Source organism: Leguminivora glycinivorella, chromosome 24, assembly GCF_023078275.1.
Source record: "Leguminivora glycinivorella isolate SPB_JAAS2020 chromosome 24, LegGlyc_1.1, whole genome shotgun sequence".
Lineage (NCBI taxonomy): Eukaryota > Metazoa > Arthropoda > Insecta > Lepidoptera > Tortricidae > Leguminivora > Leguminivora glycinivorella.
Genome location: NC_062994.1, coordinates 1435766 through 1449423, shown reverse-complemented (window position 1 = coordinate 1449423; position 13658 = coordinate 1435766).

The window sequence follows — 13658 nt, the reverse complement described above, 5'->3', positions numbered from 1 at the left end:
AAATAGGCTTCAAATAACGGTACAGAAGCTTAATAAACCAATAACTTAACCAAAATTACAGTTAAATCAACCTATCTCAAAAACTATAAGAGATACTTTGATCAAACCAAAAATCGTTGAAAGAGTTAATTAGCATGCATCACCTCTATTTTTTTTAGAATTTTATACCCCGTAGTTATAAAAATAGAGGGGGGGGGACATACTTTTTACGACTTTGAGAGCTGATATCTCAAAAACCGTTCACTTTAAGAAAAATGTTTTTTAGAAAACTTTATATCATTTTAAAAGACCTTTCCATTGATACCCCACACGGGTATGTACATCGAAAAAAAAAATTTCATCCCTCAGTTACATGTATGGGGGGCCCCACCCCCAATTCTTTTTTTTACTATTTAGTGTCATAATTTTGTAGCGGTTCATACAACACATATTCCCATCAAATTTCATCACTGTAGTACTTATAGTTTCCGAGTAAATCGGCTGTGACAGACGGACAGACGGACAGACGGACAGACGGACAGACGGACATGACGAAACTATAAGGGTTCCGTTTTTGCCATTTTGGCTACGGAACCCTAAAAAAGTGCGTCCCCCCTCCTCTAACTTTTGAACCATATATTTAAAAATTATGAAAAAAATCACAAAAGTAGAACTCTATAAAGACTTTCTAGGAAAATTGTTTTGAACTTGACAGGTTTAGTAGTTTTTGAGAAAAATAAGGAAAACTACGGAACCCTACACTGAGCGTGGCCCGACACGCTCTTGGCCGGTTTTTTTCTTGCCTGTGATTGCCATGGTAACAGTCGCCTGAGTCACTCTGGCTTTGTCCAAAATTATGCTACCTAAACTATGCAAACATGCATTTTTCTGGTGTTAACAAGCTCTTTCCTTAATTTGCTACCTACAAACATGGACTACATGCATGCTTGCATAATTTCAGTATCATAATTTTGCATAAAACCAGCGTGACTCAGGGGACCGTAAGGTAATAACAGGGTGGCTAGCCGAATGGTACAATCGCTCACGAAACGCTCACGAAACGAAGCGCTAGTAGATATCTATCTCTATCGCGCTTGCGTATTGGCGCGACAGAGCCAGCGGCGTATCGCTTTCGTTTGGCGTTGGAGAAATGCCATTCGGCTACGGGGCCAGGCAAGAAAAAGTTGATTCACCCAATTAAATATCACGTGAAGAGGCATTTTTAATGTTTCTATTGACTCCAACTTACAAATATTGACGCCTGAAAGCTGCAAACTACGATTAAAGATGGACAACGCAGTGAATTTTACCTTACCGAGTTCTAAACATTTTTATATTAAAGGAAAAAATGGAAAAATTTACGCTTCCGGCGGGACTTGAACCCGCACCATTTTTGCAATCCGTGCAATGCTCTTACCAATTGAGCTACGGAAGCCACGCCGGACCTCGCAAATCTTTCCATGCCTTTCCTTTTTGTACACACGTCATGGGGTGACGTGTGTACAAAAAGCACATTTTTTCCTTTAATATAAAAATGTTTAGAATCGTTAGCAGACGTTTCTGCTTAATAAAAATTAACTTACCGAGTTCATTTGAAACGCTAAGTAGTTACGTTTGCTCGATCTATGGTATATACAGGGTGCCCGGTAATTAATGGACAACCTTTTAACCACCAAGAGGGCATCTTATACTGATCCAGAAAATCGACATTAAGGTTTAGTAAGTCGCCTGGTTTTCGACATTTTCACACTTTTTAAAATTTTAATACTACCTAAAATTTTAAAAAGTGTGAATTTCTCGAAAACCAGGCGACTTTTACTAAATCTTAAAGTCGATTTTCTGGATCAGTATAAGAGGTGCCCTCTTGGTGGTTAAAAGGTTGTCCATTAATTACCGGGCACCCGGTATATGACATCTGTATCTTAACCACTTCATTAAACTCCACTAATTTCACACATTAACAATTCAAACCAAAAAAAATCAGCAAATTAAAACAATAGCCCACCCTACCATAGACTACAATGCCTATTTCAGCCATAGACAAAGCTAGTCTATGCCCCAACGCCTCCGGTATAAAGTGCCCCCATGCTAAGCCTTTATGATTACTTCCTATTACTTCACACCTATTGTGTTTTGTGGTGATAATACATATTTTTTAATATTACTTGTATTATGAAATTTATGCGGGTAGGTATACACCCCGTTTTTAGGGTTCCGTAGTCAACTATGAACCCTTATAGTTTCGCCATGTCTGTCTGTCCGTCCGTCCGCGGATAATCTCAGTAACCGTAAGCACTAGAAAGCTGAAATTTGGTACCAATATGTATATCAATCACGCCAACAAAGTGCAAAAATAAAAAAAAACCGGTCAAGTGCGAGTCGGACTCGCTCACCGAGGGTTCCGTACAAACTTTCAATAGTTGAATCATCAAAATGTTATTCATAGAACTCTACAGATTTTACTAAATCCCTCAAGACTCAATTTCCCACATAACAAGTAATATTTTAATATACAATTTTATTGGTAGACAACGTCCAAATAAAATCAAGACTATTCGGCTTCAATAGTTTACGACTTATCTTACTTACATGTCGCAACGACGCTCCTGAACCGACCTCATTATATCAGGAAAAACGCGATGTAGGAAATGAGCGTTCAACGTACAGCGACATCTATCGGCAAATTAAGTAAACTAATGCGCGCGAGCTAGTATGGAAGATGATTTTTATGGAATAATTGTTTATTTCGTGAACCGATTTTAACCATTTTGCCTCTATTTGAAAGCAGGTAATTTCATTGATATTTTGTTAAAAAATACAGGTACAATAAACACCCGCAAGGGTGTTGAAATTGAAAATGTAAATCTGAAAGGTTTTTTATAAATAAATAAAAAAGTTTTCAAGATACGTGTACGATTTTATTTTTCCTGTAATATTCATTATAATACCCATGTTTGGTGAAAATTTCATACATTTATGTTGGTAAACTTCGGAGATAAGGGGGGGGGGGGAACGGTATTTTTTTTTACATTTTCCTTCAAAAAACATTTTTTTTCCACAACCAAAAAATTATAAAAAATAGTTTTGATATGTAAAATTTGAGCTCTTTCTAACGATACCCCACTTGACCTAGTTACTTGAAATTGTCAGTTTGCCCCCCTTTCATTTTGGCCATTTTCTATCATTTATATTAATTAATTAAAAAAAAAATACTTTCAACTTGTAGAGGTTCACAATGTTTATAACTATTCCAAATTTCATATCGATAGCATAAGTAAGTTCTCGAGATATTTAACAATGTGACAGACGGACAGACAGACGGACAGAGTCGCACCATAAGGGTTCCTGTTGTACCTTTTTGGTACGGAACCCTAAAAATGGAAAAAAATGTTTTATTAGAGTACCCCCCCCCCTACATGTAAAGTGGGGGCTGATATTTTTTTCATTCCAACCCCAACGTGTGATATATTTTTGGATAGGTATTTAAAAATGAATAAGGGTTTACTAAGATTGTTTTTTTATAATATTAATATTTTCGGAAATAATCGCTCCTAAAGGAAAAAAAAGTGCGTCCCCCCCCTCTAACTTTTGAACCATATGTTTAAAAATATGAAAAAAATCACAAAAGTACAACTTTATAAAGACTTTCTAGGAAAATTGTTTTGAACTTGATAGGTTCAGTAGTTTTTGAGAGAAATACGTAAAACTACGGAACCCTACACCGAGCGTGGCCCGACACGCTCTTGGCCGGTTTTTATTGAATTCCGCTAAATTTATGGGAAGATAAATAACATCAAATACAATTAATTTCGCTAAGAAACTAGCGTCTTAACTGTTGCGCTTATCGAGTTATTCATAAAATAAACATAATTGCTTAACACGTGTGTCACAGCCTTTACCAATTCCTAATGTTATTTGTTTTGACATGTGTCGTGTCGATTTAAAACACTCCCTTCGGTCGTGTTTTAATTTATCGCCTTCGAACTTCCTTTTTTACGCACTTGTATCGTAATGTACTATTTTACCCCCCGAATATCTCCAAAGATTGATTCGAAATTTTTTAAATTGTTAAAAAAATCGAATCGAAACTGTTAGAGTCGTTTCCGAGACCCCCAATATAATAGGAATCGCTCCATAATTTGGGCCATTTTTTTCAATGTTGTCCACCCCACTTTTTTTTGGATTTGGAAAATTTTATGTGATTTCCACTCAGAATCGCGATCTCTTTCAATCCTAATAGGAGAAAAAAAGTGTCCCCAGGGTGAATTGCAGAAAATGTGTACCTTTTAGCTAATTTAGTGTCCCGTGAAAACAAGGAGGGTTTAAAAATATATTTTGAGAAATAAGGCACACCGGAGTTACGTTAATTTAATAAAAGCGAATCTTTTGATTCATTTAAAAATTAATCTTAAGACAATTGTAGCTTTTCTTTTTTTTTATTTTATTTTTTCGGTGATGCATGCAGTAACTTCACAGCAGTATAATCATGTCCCAATGTTGACCGTACTTCTCTCGAGGAAGGTTGTTACGACTCATATTAGTTTCTTAAAAGTTTAATTGTAAATTATTCAGTCTTTACATGTTCTTCTTTATGTTCAGTACGAAAATATTTACTTAAATTAGGAATAATATATTATTTTGGTAATATTACATATTGTCCCAACTTATAGAACTTTCGTTACTCAGGGTTAGTTACGGAGGAATATCCCAAAGATTAGTTTAAAAATATTAGTAGAATTACTTCTCATTATTATTATTACACATAGGGAACAACTGTCAAATTGTTGAACACAGCGGCATCCATTTTGTTTTTCAACGTAGTGGCTCATGGATGGACGCGTGGTGTTTATTGCTATAAAATCTCAGGGTGATTAACGGTGAGTTTCCAAGGTAAATAGTTTGATTATCGTACACAGTTTTATTCATAAATGATTGTTTTTACAATGTTTTCTACAAATTTACAAGATTTTAAAGCAATATGTGACATGTTTGACGATAAATATTTTTTGAGCTTATGATTTCTCATATATCTTTCTCAGTTTCGTTATTTTTCGTTACGTAACGAAACTATTTTCACTGCGATTATGTATGTCAAAAATTTATAATAAATATTGTTGATTAGAATTATAATGTTTCATTGATAATTCTGTTTTATATAGAACCGGGAACATTTTTATTCCCATGTATTCCACGCCTTATGTTATCAGTTTCGTTACAGCAATTATCAGTTTCGTTTTTTCTCAGTTTAGTTACTAAATCCAAAAGGTACATATTTTCTGCAATTCACCCCCCAAGGTTTTTTCCCATTCCGTTACCATTTTTTCATACATTTTGTATGGCGGTAACGGAATGGAAGATCTGAAAAATGTATGGAAAATCTATAGGGACATTTTTTTCTCCTATCAGGATCGAAAGACGCGATTATGTGTATGAATCTCGTAAAAAATACCCATGTTACAAAAAAAGTGGGGTGGACAACTTTGAAAAAAAGTGGCTCATTAAACCCAAAACGCAAAGGAACCTTCCTGTTATTCACCTATTAAAATATAAATCATAATTTAAGTAAGTAAGTAAACACTTTATTGTACAGAAAAATAATACAGCACATAATATTTAAAATAAAAACACACAAGACAGACACAGACAGCGCAGCAGTTTTAAGACAGCGCGATGAATACGAATCTTGACGACCGAAGCACCGAAGTTTGGGACACCGATGAAAGTCTCATAACTCATACAAATGATCTCAAGTTACCAAGAATCCATACTGATATTATAAATGGGAGAGTGTGTGTGTCTGTTTATTCTTTTTTAACGTTTTTTTTTTATTATTCATTTATTTATCTTTTCTATCTAGCATCATAGAAAAGATAAATAAATGAATAATAAAAAAAAACGTAAAAAAGAATAAACAGACACACACAATTTCCCAATATGAGTATAAAAGTAAAATAAAAAAAAAACACTTACAAAACAATATATAAAACATATAAACACATTATAAAAAGCCTAACCTAGGGTGCCGCCAGCAGCGGGGCAGGGCCCAAGCTGCCGGTGGTTAGGGCTGCAGAGAGAGGAACCGTCGGATTATCCGCGCCGTGTCCAAGATCACCGCCTTCTGCATCTGACCCTTGATCCAGACACCTAGCGAGAGTCTCTTAAGATGTTGGTCGAGACTCTTCGCTATTAGACCGTTCGCTGAAACGACTATCGGGACAATGATCGTCGAATCAACATCCTTACTGGACTTGTCCCTCTCGGCTTTCGTTATAAATGGGCTTACTCTTCAAAGGTAAAGACGTGGCCTACGATGGAGTGAGCTCGCCCAGAAGATGCCTGTTCACTCTTGATTTGAAGGTTGCCGGATTATATGAGCTCGGAAATATAGCCGCTGGCAAGGAATTATACTCCTTGGCAGTGCGCATAAGAAATGAAGAAGCAAAGCGCTGTGAGTGTTTCTCCGTCTTTCACTGCAAAACGGAGCGACAAATTGACGTGATTTTTTAAGTGGAGATAGTTGAAGGGATGGAGAGTGAGATGTGCTACTTTTTGTCTCTTTCTAACCCGACACTTCCTCTAAGTGGAGGGTGGAAGTTTGTATTGAGCATTCCGCAGTTTTTGAATTTAATGCGAGCGAAGCCGCGGGTCAGAGCTAGTAATTTTTATAAATGGGAAAGTGTGTGCCTGTTTGTCCGTCTTTCACGGCAAAACGGAGCGACGAATTGACTTGATTTTTTAAGTGGGGATAGTTAAAGGGATGGAGAGTGACATAGGCTACTTTTTGTCTTTCTCTAACCCCACTTTTCCTTTAATTGGGGGGGTGGAAGTTAGTATGGAGCTTTTCGCAATTTTCGAGTTTAACGCGATCGAAGCCGCGGGCAAAAGCTGGTTTACATATATTTCTATACAATTCTTAATACTCAAAGGTATAGGGAGTATAGATGTGTATATATTTTTGGGAGTGAAAAGTATATTTGTGAGAGAGCTTGTTGACCTTTTTCTTTGGGACGCAGACATTAAAAATATAAAGAGTTCTTGAGGGTGCTTGACGATTTTTGGGGGTGGAGGCGGGAATAATGGAGGAGGGAAAATATGATTTTTAAGTATCAAGTATAAACATACGTAACTAGTTTTTCCCGCGGCTTCGCTCGCGTTAAATTCGAAATTTACAGAATGCTCCATATAAACTTCCACCCCCCCCCATTTTAGGGAAGTGGGGGGTTAGAAAGAGACAAAATGTAGCGTAAGCCACTCTTCATCCCTTCAACTATGTCCACTTAAAACATCACGTCAATTCGTCGCTCCGTTTGGCCGTGAAAGACGGACAAACAAACAGACACACACTTTCCCATTTATAATATTAGTATGGATACCTATGGCGGCCTCCCAGGCCAATTTGCATGGAAATAGTACATTACGATACAAGTGCGTAAAAAAGGAAGTTCGAAACGAGTGGCGATAAATTAAAACACGACCGAAGGGAGTGTTTTAAATCGACACGAGGTACGATTTTCTTTTTCGCACGTGTATCGTACGACGTTTTTCAGTACAGATGAGCCTCCGAAGTTTCGACCTGGCATATAATGAACCACTTCTCGCACTAGTGCGTAAAAAAAACACCATGTGTACTGAAAACATGTTAATGCTTTATTTTTTTGTAATTATTAAAATTCATTGATTATAGGTACCTACTTAAATAAAATAAAAATGTGCAAATAGGGGAAAACGATGACTACATTGAGAGATTTTTTTTTTCGTATGAATAGGTTTGCCCACGATCACACCTGATGGTAAGTGATGATGCGGTCTACGGTGGAGCACGCTTACCTATGAGATACCTATTTTTGAATTAAAGGAAAAATGGAAAAATTCACACCTCCGGTAGGACTCGAACCTGCGACCTTTGGCCTTGCCGGGGCCATCCAACTGCCCCACGGAGGCCTGCTGGATGTGTGCGAATTTATCCATGCCTTCCCTCAATTTTCAACCGCCTTAGGGTGGCGTTATGGCACATCTCGGACACTAGCGATCAAATATATGAAAGAGGCGAGTTCCTAGCACACATTCTAAGCTCGTGTAGGTGAACGCGTACCATGCTTGTATGAGTGAGATATGACAGGTCGATTGTTCGCGTTTTTGACAGGCGGTAACTGTCAGGTAACCGAGAGGGGGTGGGCGGCACTTTCAGCGGGGAGCGGGAGTGGCCATACTGTACGATAGTACTCTTTATTATACTGTGGTTATGGCTAACATCTACCCGTAAGATTAGATCTTAAAATTTCCTTTTCGCACGTGTAATGTACGACGTTTTTCAGTACAGATGGCCCTCTGAAGTTCGACCTGAAAATGAACCACTTCTCGCACTAGTGCGCAAAACAACACCATTTCTACTGAAAAATGAAAGAAAATCCGTAACTACCTTTTGTCACAGTATAATAAAGAGTACTATCGTACAGTATGGCCACTCCCGCTCCCCGCTGAAAGTGCCGCCCACCCCCTCTCGGTTACCTCACAGTTGCCGCCTGTCAAAAACACGAACAGTCGACCTGTCATATTTCACTCATACAAGCACAGGGTGGCTAGCCGAATGGCACAAACGCTCACGAAACGCTCACGAAACGAAGCGCTAGTAGATATCTATCTCTATCGCGCTTGCGTATTGGCGCGACAGAGCCAGCGGCGTATCGCTTTCGTTTGGCGTCGGAGAAATGCCATTCGGCTACGGGGCCAGTACGCGTTCACCTACACGAGCTAAGACTGTGTGCTAGGAATGCGCCTCTTTCAATATATTTGATCGCCAGTGTCCGAGGTGTGCTTTTGTCGTAGGTACTTATTTTCACTCCTTTTGAACTTCCTCTTTTTCACACTTGTAGGTATCGTAATGTACTATAAATATTCAATTATACATACATATATTCACGCCTGTATCCCATAAAGGGGTAGGCAGAGCACATGAACTACTAAGTTTCAGTGCCACTCTTGGCAAAAAGGGGTTGAAAGAAATCCAAATTGTGACATTGCAGTGACAGGTTGCCAGCCTCTCGCCTACGCCACAATTGAACCCATATCCCACAGTCGACTTCTACGACACCCACGGGAAGAAAGGGGGTGGTGAAATTCTTAACCCGTCACCACACGGGCAGGGGTAATGTACTATCTTTGGTGAAATTTGTTTTACCTCATATAACATTCTTTTGACCTTTAAAGAAAAGAAAAATCCTACCTAATCTTTCGGGTTCCTCAAGTTACAGCGTTATCTCATAGCAGACACCTAGGATACCTAGGCATCTAGGATACCTAGATACCTCCTAGGTATCCTAGATGCCTAGGTGTCTGCTATGAGATTGTTTTCCGTCTAATTATGCGATTTGCAGCTACACCTCTCGCGCATCGGATCGTATTCATAGTCGGGCCATTTTTTTCAAACCCCACTTTTTTATGAATTTAGAATTTTTTGTAATTTCCACTTAGAATCGCGAGGTCTTCCAAACCTAATAGGAGAAAAAAAGTGTTTTCCCATTCCGTTACCATTTTTTCATACATTTTGTATGGCGGTAACGGAACGGATTGAAAAATGTGGGAAATCTTGGGACATTTTTTTTTCTATCAGGATCGAAAGAGCTCGCGATTCTGAGTATGAATCGTGTAAAAAGTACCCATGTTACAAAAAAGTGGGGTGGACAACTTTAAAAAAAATTACCAGTAATGGTTTACAACCTTCTTTCATTTAAAACATAGTACTTTTTATGGCAAAAATTACAAGTTCAGTATTTTTTTGTGATTTCGGGATTGGCTCGATTTAAAAAGTATGTTACAGATATAGTGCATAATTGTTTTCATCGTATTACATCGGAAACGTTCGTATTTATCGCACTAGTTCAGTCTAGTGCTTAAACGTTAGTGATTCTTTTACTGAGACCGACTGAAATGGCAGTTGACGAGACGTTGGTGAGTGTGCATGATAATATTGATAATACGAAAGTAAAACATTTCGGAGTAACTCCGATGGACTTTTGTCTGCAAAAGACTATAATAGTAAATCTGGTTTGTTTGAATATCAAGTTTTGTCTTATACTACCAAGTACCAACTACTAGTTATATTACCAACGCAATAGATTAAGGCCCTTTCTCCTTCTATCCTTCCAACTAACCACTAACAATAAGCTAATCCAAGCTTTCTGCGTATGCTATGTGTCAGATCAACATACTCGTACTTTCCTGAGACATGTGGTCTAAAAGCCTTTAGTTTTTGGATTCAGTTAAAATTATTTAGTCATTAAATTTGCCTTGCTTTTAACACACTTCTGTAACATCTCGATATTTACATGCATTTGAGGGTATGGGAGTAGGAAAACTTTTTTTCCTCCTTTGTTTCTTCCTTTGACGACCGGTCTGGCTGAGTGGTTAGTGACCCTGCCCGCTAAGCCGCGGTCCCGGGTTCGAATCCCGGTAAGGGCATTTATTTGTATGATTTGCATAGAATAAGAATAAGAATAAGAATAAGAATCGTTTTATTTGCCAAAAACAGTATGGAATACAATATTAATAACTACTACAATACTATTATTTAAAATAAATTGCAGGCAACTATAACATAAAATAATACTAAAAACTAAAAGTAAAATTAAATAAAAACCTGAGCGAGCAATGGCAAATGGGTTCCAGTTTCAGCATGTGCTAGGCTACCTGGTAGCCTGGCGCTGGTTTTCAAACTGGTCCCTGAGACTTGAGAGTGATCACTACAGAGGTATATGTAAGGCGAGAACAATATTTATAAAAAAACGTGATTCTGCGCTGTGTGTGTGTGTGTGTGTGTGTGTGTGTGAGTGTGTATGTGTACACAGGTGTGTGTGTGTGTGTGTGTGCGTACTACTTTTGGTTGTTTTTAATTTTAATATGCAGGTGTACGTTAAATGCATTTACTTAAGAGGGGGGTATTTGGCCTGGGTCTCTAGGAGGTATGCTTGCGTTAACTGTTTGAACTTTGCAAACGACATAGGCTCTCGCAAGGGAGGTGGTAAATCATTCCAAATTTTGGCAGCAGCGTATTTGAAACCCCCTCTGGAAAATGCAGTCCTGTGCTGTGGAATGATTAGTTTTGTGCATCTTCTGAGTAATTTTAGGCGAGTATCCTGAACCCATTTCAGTTTCTCAAAAAGATAACACGGTTTCTGGAACTCTATGATCTTCCGGACGGTAGAGACTAAGTGAAGACGCCTTCGATTGTCCATGTTCAGCATTTTTCTGTCATTAAGGTAAGGTGTTATATGGGCTCTTTTAGGGACGTCATAGCAGAAACGTATGCAGGCATTCTGTACCCGCTGTATGCATCGTTTGGTTATAGACAGCAGTCTTGGACCGTACACAATGTCTGCATAGTTCAGCTGAGACAGCACCAGGGATTCGACTAATGTTTCTCTGACCTTTTCTGATAGGTATTTACGAATGTTGTATAGAACTTTTAATCTGTAAAATGCGTTCCTTATTTTTATATTTACGTGTTCTATGTATCTTAATTGTCCATCTAGTATCATACCAAGATTTTTAGCATTTTCAACTTCAGTTATCGGCTGGTTTCTAATAACGACTCTGGGTCTCTGCTCTTTTATCCTTATACGCTGCCATTTGTTACCCATTACTAGAAATTGTGACTTTTCTGGATTTAGAATCAGATTGTTGTTTTTTGCCCATTCTGCGATAATCTCTAAGTCTACGTTTATCTTCTCAAGTGACATGTCCAGTTCACGAGGTGGGAAGGAGTAGTACATTTGTGTGTCGTCCGCATAAAGATGTACCTTGCAGTATTTGAGTTTTTGTACCAGGTCAGCTGTATACAAAATAAAAAGTATAGGACTTAATATTGATCCCTGTGGCGTGCCACGATTTACATCCTGGATCTTTGACCTTTCTAGTTCTCCTTGGTCATTTACAACCTCAACATATTGTTTACGGCCTGTTAAGAATGACTGGAACCATTTACATGACGATGGTGAAACGCCATAGTACTTCAGTTTTGTAACTAGTAACGTCGGATTGAGACAGTCGAAGGCACGAGAAAAATCCAGGAGTACCAGAATTGACCCCATGCCCTTATCCGATGCTGTAATAATATCGTCAGTAACCTGTGCTAGTGCCGATGCCGTACCGTGACCACTACGGAACCCGGATTGTGTACGTGGCAGCAGGTTGTTTTCCTCCAGGTATTTTGTGAATTGATTACATACAACTCTTTCTATCACCTTGGAAAGTACTGGTAGAATGCTAATTGGGCGAAGATCTTTGAAGTGTTCTGTTCTATTGCCTTTAGGTATAGGTTTGACTCTGGCGAGCTTCCAAGCCTCGGGAAAGATGTTTATTGCTATTGATGTGTTTATAATGTGTGTAATTATTGGTAGAGTGGTATCTAGGGTCAGGCATATCATTTCAATTGTTATATTGTCATAGCCACTAGCGTGCGATTTTATAGATAGCAATATTTTCTGAACTTCGGATTCTGTACAACTATTTATATGGAATTCACCTTTGTTTAGGTTATTGTTTTTGAAAAAAGTTAAAGTTTCCAAGTTTGTGTCTGCATTACCCGGTAGTGTTAAGAAATGTTGATTTATTTCATTCGCATTACACAAATGATTTGGTATTACTGCTTTCTCAGAGCTACCAATACTAGAGGAGTTCTTTAAATGCTTCCACATTTCTTTGGGTTGGGATTTATTTTTGTTGACATAAAAATTGAAATAAGCTGTCTTTTCGCGTTCCAGGGCCGCAGATGTATAGTTGCGGAGGTCTTTATAATATTGATGGTGAACTTCTTTTTTACTCTGTCGCGCTCTCTTCATGGCAGAGTCACGTAGAGACATCATTTGCTTAATAGTGTCTGTAATCCAGGGGTTTTGCTTACAGTCGGTACGTATTCGTCTAACAGGTGCGTGTTTGTCGAATACACTTTCCATAAACTGGTTAAATCTGCCTACTTTACTGTTAAGGTCCGAGCATTTTCTGATGTCTTCCCACGGCATTTGTTTAAGGTCCAAGTTGAATTTTTCTAGGTCAATTTTGCTTAAAACACGTTTGTAAATATAGTGTGGTGTCTGCTTTAGCTTTGTGATTGTAAGTTCAGCAAGTATCATGGCATGATCGCTAAGCATATGATTGTGATGCACTTGTATTGTTTTGCAGGTATTAGGACTGTCTGTTATAACTAAGTCCAGTACCGATGAGCTGTCTGTTGAGATTCTTGTCGGTTCTTTCACAAGTTGCTCAAGATTTCGTTGTGTGAGGAAGCTGACTAGTTTCTTTGTATTTGGCCTGTCCTGTAGTTCAAAATTAATGTTAAAGTCAGTCAGCAAGTAAACACATTTACAGGTTGCAACCATGTCAAGTGATTCGTTGAGAGCGTCGATAGCGTTGTCAACAGATACAGATTCAGGTCTGTATGCGGTACCGATCGCAATACGTCCTATGCCACGGATTTGTATCTCCAACCACATCTGCTCCAAGGATGATGGTGGGTGTTCTTTAACCAGTGTTCGCAAATGTGTTCGCACATAAAACCCCACTCCGCCGCCCCTTGAGCTGGTTGCGCGTGGGTTGCTTTTAAGTGTATAGCCTGTTATCTTAGGTATAAATTTATCTTCCCCCTGTCGCAGCCAAGTCTCGTTTAATGCTAGGATGTCTGGTTG